The sequence below is a fragment of the Copadichromis virginalis genome, linkage group LG22 (assembly GCF_057382275.1).
Source record: "Copadichromis virginalis isolate Kocher_CV1m ecotype Utaka linkage group LG22, C_Virginalis_male_GT1.1, whole genome shotgun sequence".
In the NCBI taxonomy this organism is placed as follows: Eukaryota; Metazoa; Chordata; class Actinopteri; order Cichliformes; family Cichlidae; genus Copadichromis; species Copadichromis virginalis.
The window spans coordinates 32957192-32973327 of record NC_140638.1 but is presented as its reverse complement, the minus strand read 5'-3'; the positions used below and the strand labels follow the sequence as shown (position 1 = coordinate 32973327).

The following is a 16136-nucleotide window of genomic DNA, read 5'->3' as shown; positions in this document are numbered from 1 at the left end:
CTTAAGGTCATGAAAATTAATTGAGATTTATCAATTCAATGACGCATCCACCTTATTTTGGGGCGATCGTGGCTCAAGAGTTGGGAGTTCGCCTTGTAATCGGAAGGTTGCCGGTTCGAGCCCTGGCTCCGACAGTCTCGGTCGTTGTGTCTTTGGGCACTTCACCCATTGCCTACTGGTGGTGGTCAGAGGGCCCGGTGGCGCCAGTGTCCGGCAGCCTCGCCTCTGTCAGTGCGCCCCAGGGTGGCTGTGGCTACAATGTAGCTGCCATCACCTGTGTGTGAATGGGTGGATGACTGAATGTGTAAAGCGCTTTAGGGCTGTCGAGGAGGGAAATTATTTTACTGCTATTGTTAAATAATTGTCATTGCATTAATAATATAATCTGCAGCATGGATATTGCATTCAAAGGTTTAAACAGTGTCTCTTTCAGAAAGACTGAGTTGCAGGCTGACAGGAAGTTGTATGCAGAAGTGAAAGCAGGAAGTTATTTTGAGCCGCAGGCTAAGACGAGGCTTTAACAATGTAACAGATAGCTTTAAGAAGGCCTTAAGCAGTTATGACTATTTTATACACAATGCATATCTGTGCTTATTAAAGAGTTGGAGCTCGGTCAATTAATTGGGGGTCGGAAGCTTTGTTCGGCGCGATGTTCGGACAATCTATTGTGCAAGTGACTTGGAGCCATAGAAGGAATTGCAATACATGCTTACAAAACACTTATATCAGGTCATTTTATATTAAGGTTTTAGTAGAGGTTCTTGGTTAAAACATTTATTTAGTAGAAGACATACACATAGTTTCAGTGAGCTTCTGGTCTGGTAAAAGGTCAGAAGTGCAACAGGTGAATTGAGAAAGAGCATTTGAGGACGAGACACAGACAGTAGGTGAAGAGGTGACACAAAGAGCATGTGAGGTCAACACACACACACACACGTTAAATTAGATTTATTTAGAGGAGAGGTTAGTTATGTTTGGCTGTAACTGCAAAATTGTCTCGGTAAAAGAGGAACCGTTCCTTGTTGTCTCGGCAAGAAAGAGGAACAAGACAAGAACTGAAAGGTAGACAGGAAGGGCTAGCCATGAAAATAGAAGATGATTTTCTGGGTGAAAAGTCATGATGATGTTGATCTGATCTATGTATAAAATGTACCGGTGACGCATGAAGGGGCGTCAGTAAACAAACCCTGATGCTATAAAATATCTGTTCATGCTTTGATTAAGTCGAAGACTACTTCCTGTCTGCGTACAGAGTTGTCTTCCCACGCGTGTATTCATTAAAATCATCGTTTGACTTCACCCGGCCGGATCGGTGTGGTTATTCTTCGATCACCTCTTGTACCCTTCCTCAATATTGAATCTTAACATTTGGGGGCTTCGTCCGGTTATTGAGGAGGGAGAGTTGGAGGTTTGGACGGAGAAATCCGGGGTCTTAGGTGGTCTGACGGGCAGACATGAATTCCAGTGGTCTAAGTGAGTGGGCATAAGCCGGCTTATCCAAAAGGTAAGGCACTACCTGTTGAATTATTTCCAAAGTGTGCCAAATTGGACATGATAAAATTTAAGTCTACTCACTGAAGTTACTGGTGGATGTCTGTTTTGATTTTGATGAGAATGTCATGACAGTACTGAGGATTTAAAGCAGTTGGACTGCTGGTAATGATTGAATGCGGTTGGACCGTTTAGTATGTTAGGGAATCTGGTTATTTTTTGGTTATAAGGTTGGACCTGCTTCAGTCTTACACTTTGTTGGGTGTTTTATTGTTGTTCCAAAGTATTATAAATTATTTTAGAACGGAACCGTGGGGGTTCTAGGAAGCGCAGAGCCCGGAGGTTACGCTCCCTCCTTGTCGTGGACGCGCGACATTGACCTCTCGGCGAAGAGGGATAGTTCAGTGTGGTTTAACTGTGGGGTACAGGGCAGCCTGGAATTAAACTAGGAGTTAGTCTCCTTACCGTTTGGAACGGTATCTGCGCTTTTTTGGGCAGCAAAGGTTGGACCTTGGGTGTTGGACACTTTTAAATTGAATTAGGGACTTTAGAGATGAGGCCAGAAACTGTTGGACAGATACTGGTTAATTGATTACAAAAAAGTTGGACTTTATCGGTTAGACCGCTAACTGAAATTTGTCAAAATTGGTTAGGCGCTAAAGCTGACAGATCTGACAGTAGTTGTAAATATAAGACGTCTTTGTAATAAGAGATCTCTGTGTGAAAGGAGTCTGAGGCAATGCTGGAGCTATTTTTAGACGGTGTGTGTGTGAGTGAAAATGCAAATGAGTAAGCAGTGAACTGTTTAAGCCACAGTTGGTTTTACAAATACTGCTGCAAACATTGTTGAGTGTGTGTTTCAAATGCCATTTATGTTTATTAGAGGACTATAAATAAAGTTTTGAGTTGCCGTAGTGGATGTATAGTAATTGACTGAGTTTGGATGTAGATATATAAATATATTGAGTGCACTGTATATACTTAAGGCTAACACATCACTTTCAGTAGTAACTTTTCTCCAGCATTAGTTGCTGGTGGGTTTTATTTTTTCAATTTCTTGTGTGTGCGGTGAGAATTAATGGAGGTTTCAATTTTTTGTTTGTTTGTTTTTTACTTGCTCTTTTTGATTATGACAAGCATGTCTAAAATACTCTTAGGAAAGTGTGTTGAGTTATATTCCTTAACTCTAGTCACAGTTTAAGTGTGAATGCGGTGACTAGAAGCTTTGACATGATGAATAAAGGTGTGAGAGGTATTTCTTGGGTGATGTAAAGTAGGACGTTTTAAACTTTGAAAGTGTTTTTAATTTGAGAGAGGCATGAGTGATGTTATAAGAGTTTAGTTTATTTAAAAGGTGTGTGTGAGAGGATTATGAAATCATTGTGTGAATGATGCTACATTTTAGGTCAAAAGTTAGTAGAATTACAGAGGGTTTGTAGATTGTAAATACAAAATAAGTTTGATTAGCCTGGAGAAACAGCAAAGCAGCTTGAGCTGCTCTGAGCAGCTGCGTGCGGTGTGTGTGTAACAGGAAATGGTGTGGGTGACAGGAAGTTTGCATGCCCATATAAGGTGATGTGTGAACAGAGGAAGTCTGAGAGAGAAGTGTGTGCGTAGGCAAAAGGCAGAGTGTGTGCGTGAAATAAGGGAGTATTGTTTTTACATCAAGGTTTAGTAGAACTAAAGTAGAACGTCACAAACAAACAAAAGAAGGTAAAATGAAGAGAGAAAATAATGTGGTTCCCTGACCGGGAGAGAAAATAACTGACAATTACATTAATGAATAGAAAACACACATACACAAAGTGCCATATGAGAAATTATTCTAGGAAGGAGTCAGAAGTAAGATAGTTTAATATAAGATGCAATGAAGGAAGCAGCTTACATTCCTTTAATTCCCAGAGCCAGTGTGTTCCCTCCCCTGCCCACTTGGGCCCCGTATCAGGCGAGTATGGAAGGCTGGATAGCCCATGACGGGTAAGATCCCACCTCGAAACCCTGGGACAACCTAAGGCAGGCACAGTCACGATTACTCTCGGCTTCAGTAAGAAGACGGGTCCTGACGGGTAAGGCCGCTGGGCTAGGGTGGAGGTGGAAAGTGGCAAGTGGAGCCCTACCTTCTGGCTGAGGACAAGGAATGCTGCTATTTAAGGTAGGAAATCAGAATTTGGGTTAGTAAATTTGGGGAGGAGAAAATTGACTGTTTAAAGGCAAAATTATGAAGGAGTCTGACACACTGTAAAAGCATCATATGCAAATTCACACACACAAACAGAAAATGCATTAAACTTATAAAGACAAGACAAGCTCATGGAGTTTAATGCATAGACACTGATTAAACCTGGCTAAGAACACAAACATAGGCAATGAAGAACAGCTTGCTATTTTGTATGAATGATACAATGGTGTGAATGTTTAATAAAATACATTTGAGTTTGTAATTGAGGAATAGAAGAAGCCATATGACAAAGGGAGTTATGAAAACAAAAAAGGGATTAAAGTAGTTTTAAAAAGAGTGACTTAGGAGTGCTCTCGTACTGACTGATCAACACTAGTGATCACTGTTGGAAGAAATAAAATGATTTAATGAGTTGGGAATGTTTAAACATATGTTTCTGTTGTTACAGCTTCTTGAGAGATGATTCAGTATGCAAATTAGCTGGAGTGTGTGGTGACGAAAGAACTTCCTGAGTGTGTGTGTGACTGTGACTTTCAGGAAGAGGAAGCATAGCAGAGACGAGAAGTGTAGATTGGGGTAGGGAATTTATAGTTTAGTGATTATATGATGTCGTAAGGGGTCTTATGCTGAATTTAAGAGTATAAGGGGGTGATTTTTGTGTGCAAATTGAGTGGTTTTAATGAGACTTTTGGTGTATTGAGGAGGTGAAATTATGTGGTGGCAAGATTTGTGTGTTTAAGGTTGTTGTGGTGATGGGTTGATTCTGTCAGGTAGGTTGTTGTTGGTGTTTTTGTTTTAAATAGAGGGAGTTTTAGGAAACATGGACATGTCTAAAATTGGGCCCATTATTTTGTAACAGTGCACTTAAAGAAAACCTGTCAGGTGATTTTGTTTTGTTTTTATGAGCTAACAATCAGCTCTATTTTTCATTTCTGTTTTAAGCAGGCCTGCAACAGTGAATAACGGCGCTGAAAATTATCGGGAGGAGCAAATATAAGGGGGCTTTCCAGATTACAATTGGCTGAGGAGAGCTACCTGTGGGGACTGATCAAGGTCGTAAGTCCCTGTAAAAAGGATTTTATGCGAGTCAATCCAGTCCAAAAGCATAAAGAAATATTTCCCTATGGAAAATAAAAATGACTGAGCTCATTTTGCTGAGGGTGGAGTATCTGATCGTGCGGGAAGCTCCACTATCAGCAAATAAAGGTGTGACTGCATGTGAGTGAATGTGAGACTGTATGTGAGTGAGGATGAATTAATGTGGACAAACAATTTGTTTTTACCAGAGAAAATTTCTGTTTTGTTTTATTAGGTGGGGTTAGATTATGGGATTATAGTATATTGTTGGGAGAATGCCAAATGCTAAAGGGGAAATATTTTTTGATGTAACTCAGTTATCATTAATTGAAGAAACACATGACTGATAACTGTTCTGTTTTAAGTTTATTTTATGACATAGGTTGGATCATGAGTGGGGAAACTGAGCATTTTTAAGTTTTGTATAGTATCTTGACACATGAAATGTATCAAGATAAAGGGGGGTTTAGGGTTTAATAATTTAATTGTTTAATAATTTAGGATCATTTTAGGACCTTTTGGGTTTTTGATCATTTGGATATGGTAAAACTGAAACTGTTATTTTTAAGTTAAGGTTAAAGGATTAAAAGTGAACTTGTCACGGTTTGCGAGGCAAGCCGTGTGGAGTTGTAGAAAAGGACCCAAAAGGCGGCAGCTCTGGTGCAGGTGAATATTTATTTACAACGGTGGGCACAAAACAGCACTGGTGGAAAAATAAGAAACCGGAAACCTGAATTGGGTAAGCTAATAACACAAACCAGAAACGAGGATGCAGGGAGACCGAGGGGAAACAACACAGACAAACCAGCAACTACCATAACAGAAGACACAACTTAAATACACCCAGAGCACGGGGAGAACACAGACATAACAGGCTGGGGGAAACATGGAATAAACACAAAGAGAGACGAGAGCTCATAAATACACAGAGGGGCACAAGGGGGTAAGAGTCACAAAGGGAAAAAACACTTAGGGAACACCACAACAGGACACCTCAGAAAACCTGGCCTAAATAAGGAGCGAAAATACAAGGAACTAAGAATGCTGGGCCAACATGGCCCAGGACCATGAATCCTGTTTAGAAGATACAATGCCGGTTTTTCAAAGCTGTGAATAAATCTTAGAGGGAAAATTAGTGAGGGTTGAAGGGGTAGAACAGCTTTGATTTTTGATCTTTAGAAGAAGTGGTTATAATGTAGGCTTACACATACAGATATTACATAGGAGGTATTTTTAGGATAAAGGGGGAGCTTATAAATAGAAATGATTTTTATACATATTGCATTTTGTGCTTTTAAAGGAGTTGTGGCTCAAATTTGTCTCTGGAGGGTCACGAGCCTTTGGCTAGCGCTATGATTAGCCAATCTACTGTGAGGATAATATGAGTTCATGAAGGATTGCACACGCTTACAGACACAGAGTTAAGGAACACACATGACAGTATTGATTCCAGGCAAAAGGCCTTAAATTCATTTAGCTTTTAACTGAACTTAAAGAAGGACCAAAGAGGAAGGAAAGCATATATTTTGGTTAAGTCTGATAAATTAGAATTAGAAGGTATGGTTACATTTAAAGAGCAAAATGAAATAAAAAGGCTATACCAAAATGGGTTATAACATAGGAAATGTGAGGTTAAAATGAAGTTAACACATAGGAGTTGTTTCAAGGCAGCATTTAGCTATGAGGAAATGTATACAGGAGTAATTGCTTATATGCTTAAACTTAATTGATTAAAGTGGTTGTTTTCTTTTAGAGTGGAGGAACTTGTAGTAGTGACAATTTGTGCACAGGATGTTGATGATCAGATAAGGGAAAAATAGAGCGAGCAACTGGACGTGAAAGCAGGGCTTAAAGAGTTCTAAAGGGATGAGTAACGTTGAAGAGTATACATAAATACAAGTCAATAAGTTAAGAAGATAATTAGGATCAGGCTTTTGATTAAAGAGTCCCAGATAGGATAAGTTAGGGAGATGCAAGAAAAGGTGTTTTGTTTCCTTTGCAGAAGATCTCGGCGACCACAGGAGGGGCGAGGATCCTGGAGATCTCGAGGTTCGAGACCACCAGAGAAGGGTCTGCGTGAGGACACAATGTATTGTGACCTCTGGTGTTCCAGAGGTCAAAAGAGGGAGTGTCGAGGAGGGAAATTATTTTACTGCTATTGTTAAATAATTGTCATTGCATTAATAATATAATCTGCAGCATGGATATTGCATTCAAAGGTTTAAACAGTGTCTCTTTCAGAAAGACTGAGTTGCAGGCTGACAGGAAGTTGTATGCAGAAGTGAAAGCAGGAAGTTATTTTGAGCCGCAGGCTAAGACGAGGCTTTAACAATGTAACAGATAGCTTTAAGAAGGCCTTAAGCAGTTATGACTATTTTATACACAATGCATATCTGTGCTTATTAAAGAGTTGGAGCTCGGTCAATTAATTGGGGGTCGGAAGCTTTGTTCGGCGCGATGTTCGGACAATCTATTGTGCAAGTGACTTGGAGCCATAGAAGGAATTGCAATACATGCTTACAAAACACTTATATCAGGTCATTTTATATTAAGGTTTTAGTAGAGGTTCTTGGTTAAAACATTTATTTAGTAGAAGACATACACATAGTTTCAGTGAGCTTCTGGTCTGGTAAAAGGTCAGAAGTGCAACAGGTGAATTGAGAAAGAGCATTTGAGGACGAGACACAGACAGTAGGTGAAGAGGTGACACAAAGAGCATGTGAGGTCAACACACACACACACACACACACGTTAAATTAGATTTATTTAGAGGAGAGGTTAGTTATGTTTGGCTGTAACTGCAAAATTGTCTCGGTAAAAGAGGAACCGTTCCTTGTTGTCTCGGCAAGAAAGAGGAACAAGACAAGAACTGAAAGGTAGACAGGAAGGGCTAGCCATGAAAATAGAAGATGATTTTCTGGGTGAAAAGTCATGATGATGTTGATCTGATCTATGTATAAAATGTACCAGTGACGCATGAAGGGGCGTCAGTAAACAAACCCTGATGCTATAAAATATCTGTTCATGCTTTGATTAAGTCGAAGACTACTTCCTGTCTGCGTACAGAGTTGTCTTCCCACGCGTGTATTCATTAAAATCATCGTTTGACTTCACCCGGCCGGATCGGTGTGGTTATTCTTCGATCACCTCTTGTACCCTTCCTCAATATTGAATCTTAACAGGGCCCTTAGGGACTAGTAAAGCGCTATATAAATACAGGCTTTTTTTTTTTTTTTTACCATTTATTTATTGAAAAGTATCGGTATCAGCGATAGTGGCACGTGTTTACTTGGTATCGGATTGATACCAAAATATGCAGTATCGCACACTACTACTAATAAGCTTGTGTGCTGCAGGGTAGCTTTAAATTTTAATTTGATAAGTTCTGGGACCTGCAGGTAAAAGAACCTTGGGAGGTGCTGGGTATGGATTTAATTGGACCACTCCCAGAAACACGTCTAGACACACGTCCAGGACTGCAGCGGAGGTCTCTGCAATCATGAACTCTAAGTTACACATGTTTGGGATGGTCAGGAAAATCATCACTGACCAAGGAAAGGAGTTTGTGAACTTGTGAAAGTGTTATTCGTACCTTGACATATGATATAATGTATTTAGGCTAAGTCTGCTCATGCAGTTCAACAACAGCATTTTCAGCATGCTGAATGTTAAACATGCTGTCTCCAGTGCTTACCACCCCCAGACCAACATTTGGATATCTAACCTCGAGTAACTCATATGAAATTAGTCATGCTTATTTATCTATTCTACAATACAACTCAAAGGATGAGAGGACCAACCAGAACATTAAGCGTGCTCTCAGAAAGTACGTCAACCAGAACCACGATGACTGGGACGTTCACCTTGCTGCTGTGGTGTATGCTATCAACACTGCATTCCTGTTTTGACATTTTGTATTACTTTTAAGATACTTTACAGTGTAGCATCGTTTTAAGAATGTGTTTTTAAACTTAATTTTAAAAAAAGTTATTGACAAGTGCAAGAGAAAATGAAATAATGGAGAGATTTTGTGTGATCAGTACTCCACCCGTCACAGTCCCTATTTCCTGCTCTTCCACCGACATCCACGTCTTCCTGCTGTGATGAACACCTGTCCCATGGGTGAGGACTTTGAGGTTGCAAACCCAGAAGAGGACATCAACACAAGAGTTGAGGAGATGACTGTTCTGATTAAAACGGTCTGTGCAATTAAAGAAGGGTGAGTAAAAGGGAAAATGTAATACAGTGTGTTGGTCAAGCAGGTGATGATGCTCTTTTGTCAGGTGATCCAAAAAGGAGACAAACTGGAGATAAATTATTCAGCCAGCACCAAGGACCGTACACTGTGGCCAGCGTCACACCAAGTGGGGTGGCCAGTATTGTGAAGGGAGCAACTTGCCAGAAGGTAAACATGTCCAGGCTGAGGAAATACCACAGATCAAAAAGTAAGAGTATGAGTAGGGTTGCCAACCGTCCCTTAAAATACGGAATCGTCCCGTATTTCGAAACAAACGTACACGTCCCGTATTGAGCTAATAAGGGACGCACTTTGTCCCGTAATACAGTGAGAATCAAAAGTAGTCTATAACTTTTAATGGAATTAACGCTTTGTTTGAAAACATAATTCCCAGCCCCTCTCCTGCTTTGTGACCAATGAGCTGACAGCACACTTACGAGTATGACAATTCAGATTACCGCTCATCTCATTGGTCGAGGAAAGGTCGCTTACGGAGAAAATACCGGAAGACAACAGATGACCACAACAAGAAGCATGGCCAACAGGGAAACAAATGCCGACACTGCGGTGCAAGTAGTGATGGTGAGATGAAGCCTCATGATGAACTGAAGCTTCCCATCCAACTGGTCGACTCATGGTTCGAAGCATTGTGATGATTCATTTGCTCTACTGCGCCATCAAGTGGACAATTCAAGTGAAACGGGCTCAATGATTATAATGATGTGATGTGTAAACCGCTAAACTGAATAAATAAATTGTTTTTCATGGTTATTTATCCCGAATATTGTCTCAGTATGTCTGATACAAAAGAGAAAGTGGAAACTATCAGTACACAGTTTTTGGGATGATTGTGTAACTGCGTAATCATGCTTATGTACATCTCAATAATGACACAAACTAGTGTGTGGCACTTCAAATTGAATGAATAAAGGAATTACTATTGTTCATGACACCAATAACTGAACTCTAAATATTAGTTATATTTAATATTATAATAATTTTATATTATATTAATTTAATTAATGTTTGTGTATAATAAATTGGCAGCTTAACACAGGAATGTACATGGAAACAAAAAGGGAGGGAGTTGTGATGTGAATGTGCTTGTGACTTTTCCCTAGTGTCATGAGCACTGTTATAAAGTTTTCATTTGTTTTTATTCAAAAATAGCAGCTTTTCCACAGTGCTGGGCTTAAGACGGTTCCTCTTTTTTGAGAGGATTTCTCCTGCTTTTGAAAATATCCTCTCACAGGGCACAGATGAAGCAGGGGTTGCAAGAAAAACCACAGCAAGTTTATACAAGTTTGGATAAAGAAATTTGTGTCCAGTACTCCAGTAGCTATGTAACACGTACGTAATCCAATTCCACAACACGATGTGATGGGGGAATCAGCTGTGTTTTGCTGCCCATTTTATTTCGAATCTGGCGCGAACCGGTGAACCAGTTCCCGAATCAGTCACGTGGTACGGACTGCCCGCGAGGCCTCGAACGTCACTGCATACGTAATCAACGCAAGCCTCGATACGCGCTTCAGAAAAACGCCCCCGCGATTACCCGACGCGCGATTCGAAGCTTCGACACACAGGACACATCACTAGGTGCAAGTCTCGGACGACAGTACACCTAAAGCTGGGCAGACACTGTGCGATTTTTTCAGTCACGTTATTCAGCTCCTGCTCAAACTGCACGATTGACTCGCAGGGGTTAGAAGTTGGTAGGTCACGATGCAGGTCTCACACTATACCGCCCGATGCTCTAATGCGACCTGAGTGCTCACACTGTGCCTCCATAAAATGAAGGTTATAACAGAAAATGTCGCGCTCTCTCTCTCCGTCTTACACTCACACAGACACACACACCACCACCATCAACTTTGCTAAATTGCTAATGAAAAACATTGATCGGGCAGCTGTGACTGAGCAGCAATGTAAATCCAACTATTTTCACGGTTGTGTGCCTCCATCGCTTGTGTCCAGATCACACGCAGCACTGCCGTGCTGCTCCATCTTTTACACCAACGTTTACGTGTTTGCGCGCGAGCAGTGTGAGCGGCTGTGGTGAGACCCTCACGAGCGATTGATGATCGGGAGCTGGTCGTGAGGTGTTAATCACTTCTCGTTACCCCACGTATACTACACGATGCACGATGAAGGCCAAAATCGGTCCGATCACTCAAAAATCGGCTCAAAATGGGCCAAAAATCGCACAGTGTAAGCCCAGCATTAGAGCAGCAATGTTTGTTCCCCTCAGAGAAAGGGAAGAATGGGAAAAGGAAAACACCTGGCTGGAAAAAGTTAATGTGGGCATGTGCAGTGAATATCAGCGCTATGTGGCCAGAAGTGTGATAATATAACTTATTTTGTGTAATAAACAACTGCAAGGATAGATGATTACAACAAATAGATGACTAATACATAAAAGTAATACATAGATGAATAATGATGATGAGTTATGATGCGTAGTCATGGGAACAAGCGGGTTTACAAACAGGAGCAGCTGATTAGCATTAGAAAAGCTGAAATAATACCTCAGCTGAAGCCAATTGTACTAAATGCACTAAATGTGCACTGTTACAAGAATGTTTTTCTTTCTATTGTTTTCTATTATTTTAAGTTAAGCAGGACAGAGATTTAAAAGAAAGATTTACCTGCCTGTACCGCCGGTCAGAGGAGGACACGAGAGATTCAGCAGGTTGTTTACGCTGAATAAATGGCTTACAGTGGGGCAAAAAAGTATTTAGTCAGCCACCGATTGTGCAAGTTCCCCCACCTAAAATGATGACAGAGGTCAGTAATTTGCACCAGAGGTACACTTCAACTGTGAGAGACAGAATGTGAAAAAAAAAAATCCATGAATTCACATGGTAGGATTTGTAAAGAATTTATTCGTAAATCAGGGTGGAAAATAAGTATTTGGTCACCTCAAACAAGGAAAATCTCTGGCTCTCACAGACCTGTAACGTCTTCTGTAAGAAGCTTTTCTGTCCCCCACTCGTTACCTGTATGAATGGCACCTGTTTGAACTCATCATCTGTATAAAAGACACCTGTCCACAGCCTCAAACAGTCAGACTCCAAACGCCGCCATGGCCAAGACCAAAGAGCTTTCGAAGGACACCAGGAAAAGTATTGTAGACCTGCACCAGACTGGGAAGAGTGAATCTACAATAGGCAAGCAGCTTGGTGTGAAAAAATCAACTGTGGGAGCAATCATCAGAAAATGGAAGACATACAAGACCACTGATAATCTCCCACGATCTGGGGCTCCACGCAAGATCTCATCCCGTGGGGTCAAAATGATCATGAGAACGGTGAGCAAAGATCCCAGAACCACACGGGGGGACCTGGTGAATGACCTGCAGAGAGCTGGGACCAAAGTAACAAAGGTCACCATCAGTAACACACTACAACGGCAGGGAATCAAATCCCGCAGTGCCAGACGTGTTCCGCTGCTGAAGCCAGTGCATGTCCAGGCCCGTCTGAAGTTTGCCAGAGAGCACATGGATGATACAGCAGAGGATTGGGAGAATGTCATGTGGTCAGATGAAACCAAAGTAGAACTTTTTGGTATAAACTCAACTCGTCGTGTTTGGAGGAAGAAGAATACTGAGTTGCATCCCAAGAACACCATACCTACTGTGAAGCATGGGGGTGGAAACATCATGCTATGGGGCTGTTTTTCTGCCAAGGGGACAGGACGACTGATCCGTGTTAAGGACAGAATGAATGGGGCCATGTATCGTGAGATTTTGAGCCAAAACCTCCTTCCATCAGTGAGAACTTTGAAGTCCTTAGGGACTAGTAAAGCGCTATATAAATACAGGCCATTTACCATTTAAATAAATGCAGATGCTTAATAACACAAGCTGTTGGTACGAAATTGATCTAACCTTGTTCATTCTTTTATAGAACCTCACAAGACATTACAGAAAGGTCACACAAGAATTATTTGGTAGAGGACTATTTTTGTGTGTGTGCATGTGTTTGTGTCCATTTTTTGGTTTTGTTTTTGTGTCTCCCACAGCCTGTCATTGCTGGATTTTAGTTCAGCAGATTTAGCCTGATAAACTGGCAGATAAACACAGAGGCCACACAGTAAAATGTACTGCCAAATTTTGCACCATTCGCTAATATGCACTTCTGAAGGAACTTTGGCGGAGACATTCAACTGATGTCTTTTGTTTTCATGTGTGAGGATCGTTAGGGGAGGCGGGGGGGGGGGACCTTGAGTTGACACTGTTGAAAGAATAGGGTCTAAGGTGAGACTGAGACAAAAGATAAAACTTTGTCTTTTGAGAAAGCCAAGGGTGTGGACAACAGTTATGGAAAGTAGTCCCCTGCTGAATAAAGGTCTATCTACTAAAGGGAGAAAGAAAGTGTTGAGTACTGTTCACTGTGTTTCCATTAAAATTAAATTTGACATGACAAATGGCATATATCAATAAACAGTGAAGGTTCAGTTCAGTGTCCCATTTTAAGATATGGGACATAGAAAAAATACTCTATGAACTACTATGGAAATTCTGGCTACATGCAAACAAACACAAAGTGTTTATTTGGAAGAGTTTGTGATGAACCATTTGGAGAAAAGTGTGAACCTATGATTATTATCATGTGTTGTTGTCTCCATTTGTTTATTTGTTTTTTTTAATAAGGTTTAGATGTATGCAAATATCATTTTTATCCATGCAATTTTTTGATTGCTCTATACATAACAAATGTGAAAAATATTGTTTTTCTTTGTTTTGTTCAGATGTGACTCAGGCCACCACTCAGACAGGGGAAGAGTTGTGACAGATGTGTGAATATTTTATAATAAATGTTCTTGTTTTAAATTTTGGTTTTCGTTGACTGTTTATTCATCCTTATGGTATATGTGTCATTAGTTTAAATTCTCAAAAAGAGATGTAGGAAGACTAAGAGGAGGATGAAACTTTTTCACATGAAATGTATAATAATAACAAGTATTGTGAATAAGAAATGCGTTTCTAACATAGATGTTTATGAATCAAGATTTATAAAACACTAGTTATGTAACTGGTATCATTTTGGCTTTAAAATAAAAACAATCGAACTTGTGTTTTATGAACAATTTGATGTTTTGATAATAATTAATAACTGCATTCAATGTCACTGATAGTTTTAAAGACATTAATATTAAAATGTATAAATTACACTTGAAAGCTGTACACTACTTCATTTTCAGTGTTTGTGAGCTTTTCCTTGCTCAAAAGCAAGGTAAGCTTTAGGTGACACTGTTGAAAAGAGTAAGGTGTAAGGCGAGGGAGATGTTCAAACTGAGATGATAGATAAAACTGTGTCTATTGAGAAGGTCAAGATGTGGACTACAGATGTGGAAATTAGTACCCTGCTGATTAAAGCTTTTAACTAGTAAAGGGGGACAAAGGTCTTGACTACTCTATGTTGTGTTTCCAGACTGTTTTTTAATTAAAACATGAAAACAACTTTGCTGTCCATTTTGACAGCTTCTTTGTTTGACAAACAAGTATCCTCTGTAGTTAAATGTAGTTTCTACTAAATGCATCAAATCCCCAAGGCCAAGTACTGCATACCACACGAGGACCTTAAGAAAGTTATTCATGCTTTTGTGACCTCTTGATTAGACTATTATAATTCCCTTTACTTTGGTCTCCACTCCACCCTTCTTTATAGATTGGAGCTTTTGCAGAATGCTGCAGCACGTTTTTTCCCAGGAATTGGAAGGTTTGCCTCTATTACCCTGGTCCTTCCTGACCTGCATTGGCTTCATATCAAATATAAGTTAATATGAGCATTGAGTTTAAAATTCTGTTGCTTACCTTTAAAATCATAAACAGTACTGCGGCATGTAACCTTAGGAGAGCCGTAAGACCATCAGGACAATGACTTTTAGTGCAGCCTAGATCTCAGCTAAAGCAAAGAGGTAACCATGCTTTTGCCCTGGCATGCCCGAGACTCTGGAACAATCTTCCTTCTGCTATTTGCGTCTTTTATTCCATCCATTCATTTAAATCAGGGTTAAAAACTTAACTGTTTGACTAAGCATTTTCAGTGAGTTGTGAGTTCATTCCCTTTATTTTATTCCCATGTTATTTATCTTCTATTGATGTACCAATGTATAAATATGGCCACCTTATATTTACAAATAGTCATTGATTGTGTTTTTTTAAATTATGCTGACATAATTTATTTCTCATTTTATCTGTATTGTTTGTTTAATTATCATTTCTATTTTGTTAGTTTGTACTCTGTTATGCTGTTATGTCTGTTATGTTTGAACCTTGTTGTGAAGCACTTTGGTGTACCGTATTGTAAATTTGACATGACAAATGGCATATATCACGGGAAATTCATGTAAATAGAGCTCCTCCAGATATTGGCTTAATTTTTATATAATAGGAAGTAATTGAGTAATGCTGCTTAATTTTTGTAATAATTATTGGTTATTTTGTTTAAAACCAACAACAAACAACCAGTGTTGTAGAAAAGTAGAACCCCTAACCTTTCCCCCTCCTGACCCCTCCTCTTTAGTTTTACTCTCCCTTCCTTACAGTGGCAGTGATTGGTTAAATCCTGTTGAGTGATGTTCTCTTCAGGTTGGGTATTTAGAGACTATGGCTTAGATATTTTGTCTTAAACTTTATTGCACGGTCCTAGGTATCGGCTGAATCATCCTGTTTCCCCTTTTCGGCTCTTCTCCTTCTCCACGGCATCCTCCTCCTCTTCTTGGGCTTCTTCTGTACATCCTTTCATGTGTTGTTAATTATTAGTCCTTCCCCCAATGTCTTTATTCCCCACAATCCATAAAAAGGTATAGTTGACACACTCTGCAATGTCACCTTTTTTGATAGTAAAAGACCCATAGCCACAAATCTCCCATAACTCTCTGGAGGGGATTCGGGCTCCAAGAGAAAAGAACTTTATCATTTTGGTTTTCTTATTCATATCAAACAATAATATGTAACCCATGCAATTAGTATTTACAATAAACCATCACACTGTTAGTGTTTCACTCTCTGTTCAAACCAGTTATCATGCAATTCTGTTACGGGGACTTATGGCTATCAGGAGTACATATACCACTTTAATCTTGACTTTTTAGTCTTGGATTTTTTTTTTTTTGTGACAATTTGCCCTGTAACACAATTATGAT

The 16136-nt window shown here is 39.9% G+C and overlaps 1 long non-coding RNA gene across 1 annotated transcript; it reads left to right on the top strand.

The window, feature by feature from the left end:
- Window positions 1–327: 327 nt before the first annotated feature.
- On the top strand, window positions 328–7860 carry LOC146683704 (uncharacterized). The gene is made up of 2 exons (XR_014917511.1): window positions 328–1504; window positions 3394–7860. It is a non-coding gene; the product is annotated as an uncharacterized LOC146683704 (long non-coding RNA).
- The last annotated feature ends 8276 nt before the right edge of the window (window positions 7861–16136 follow it).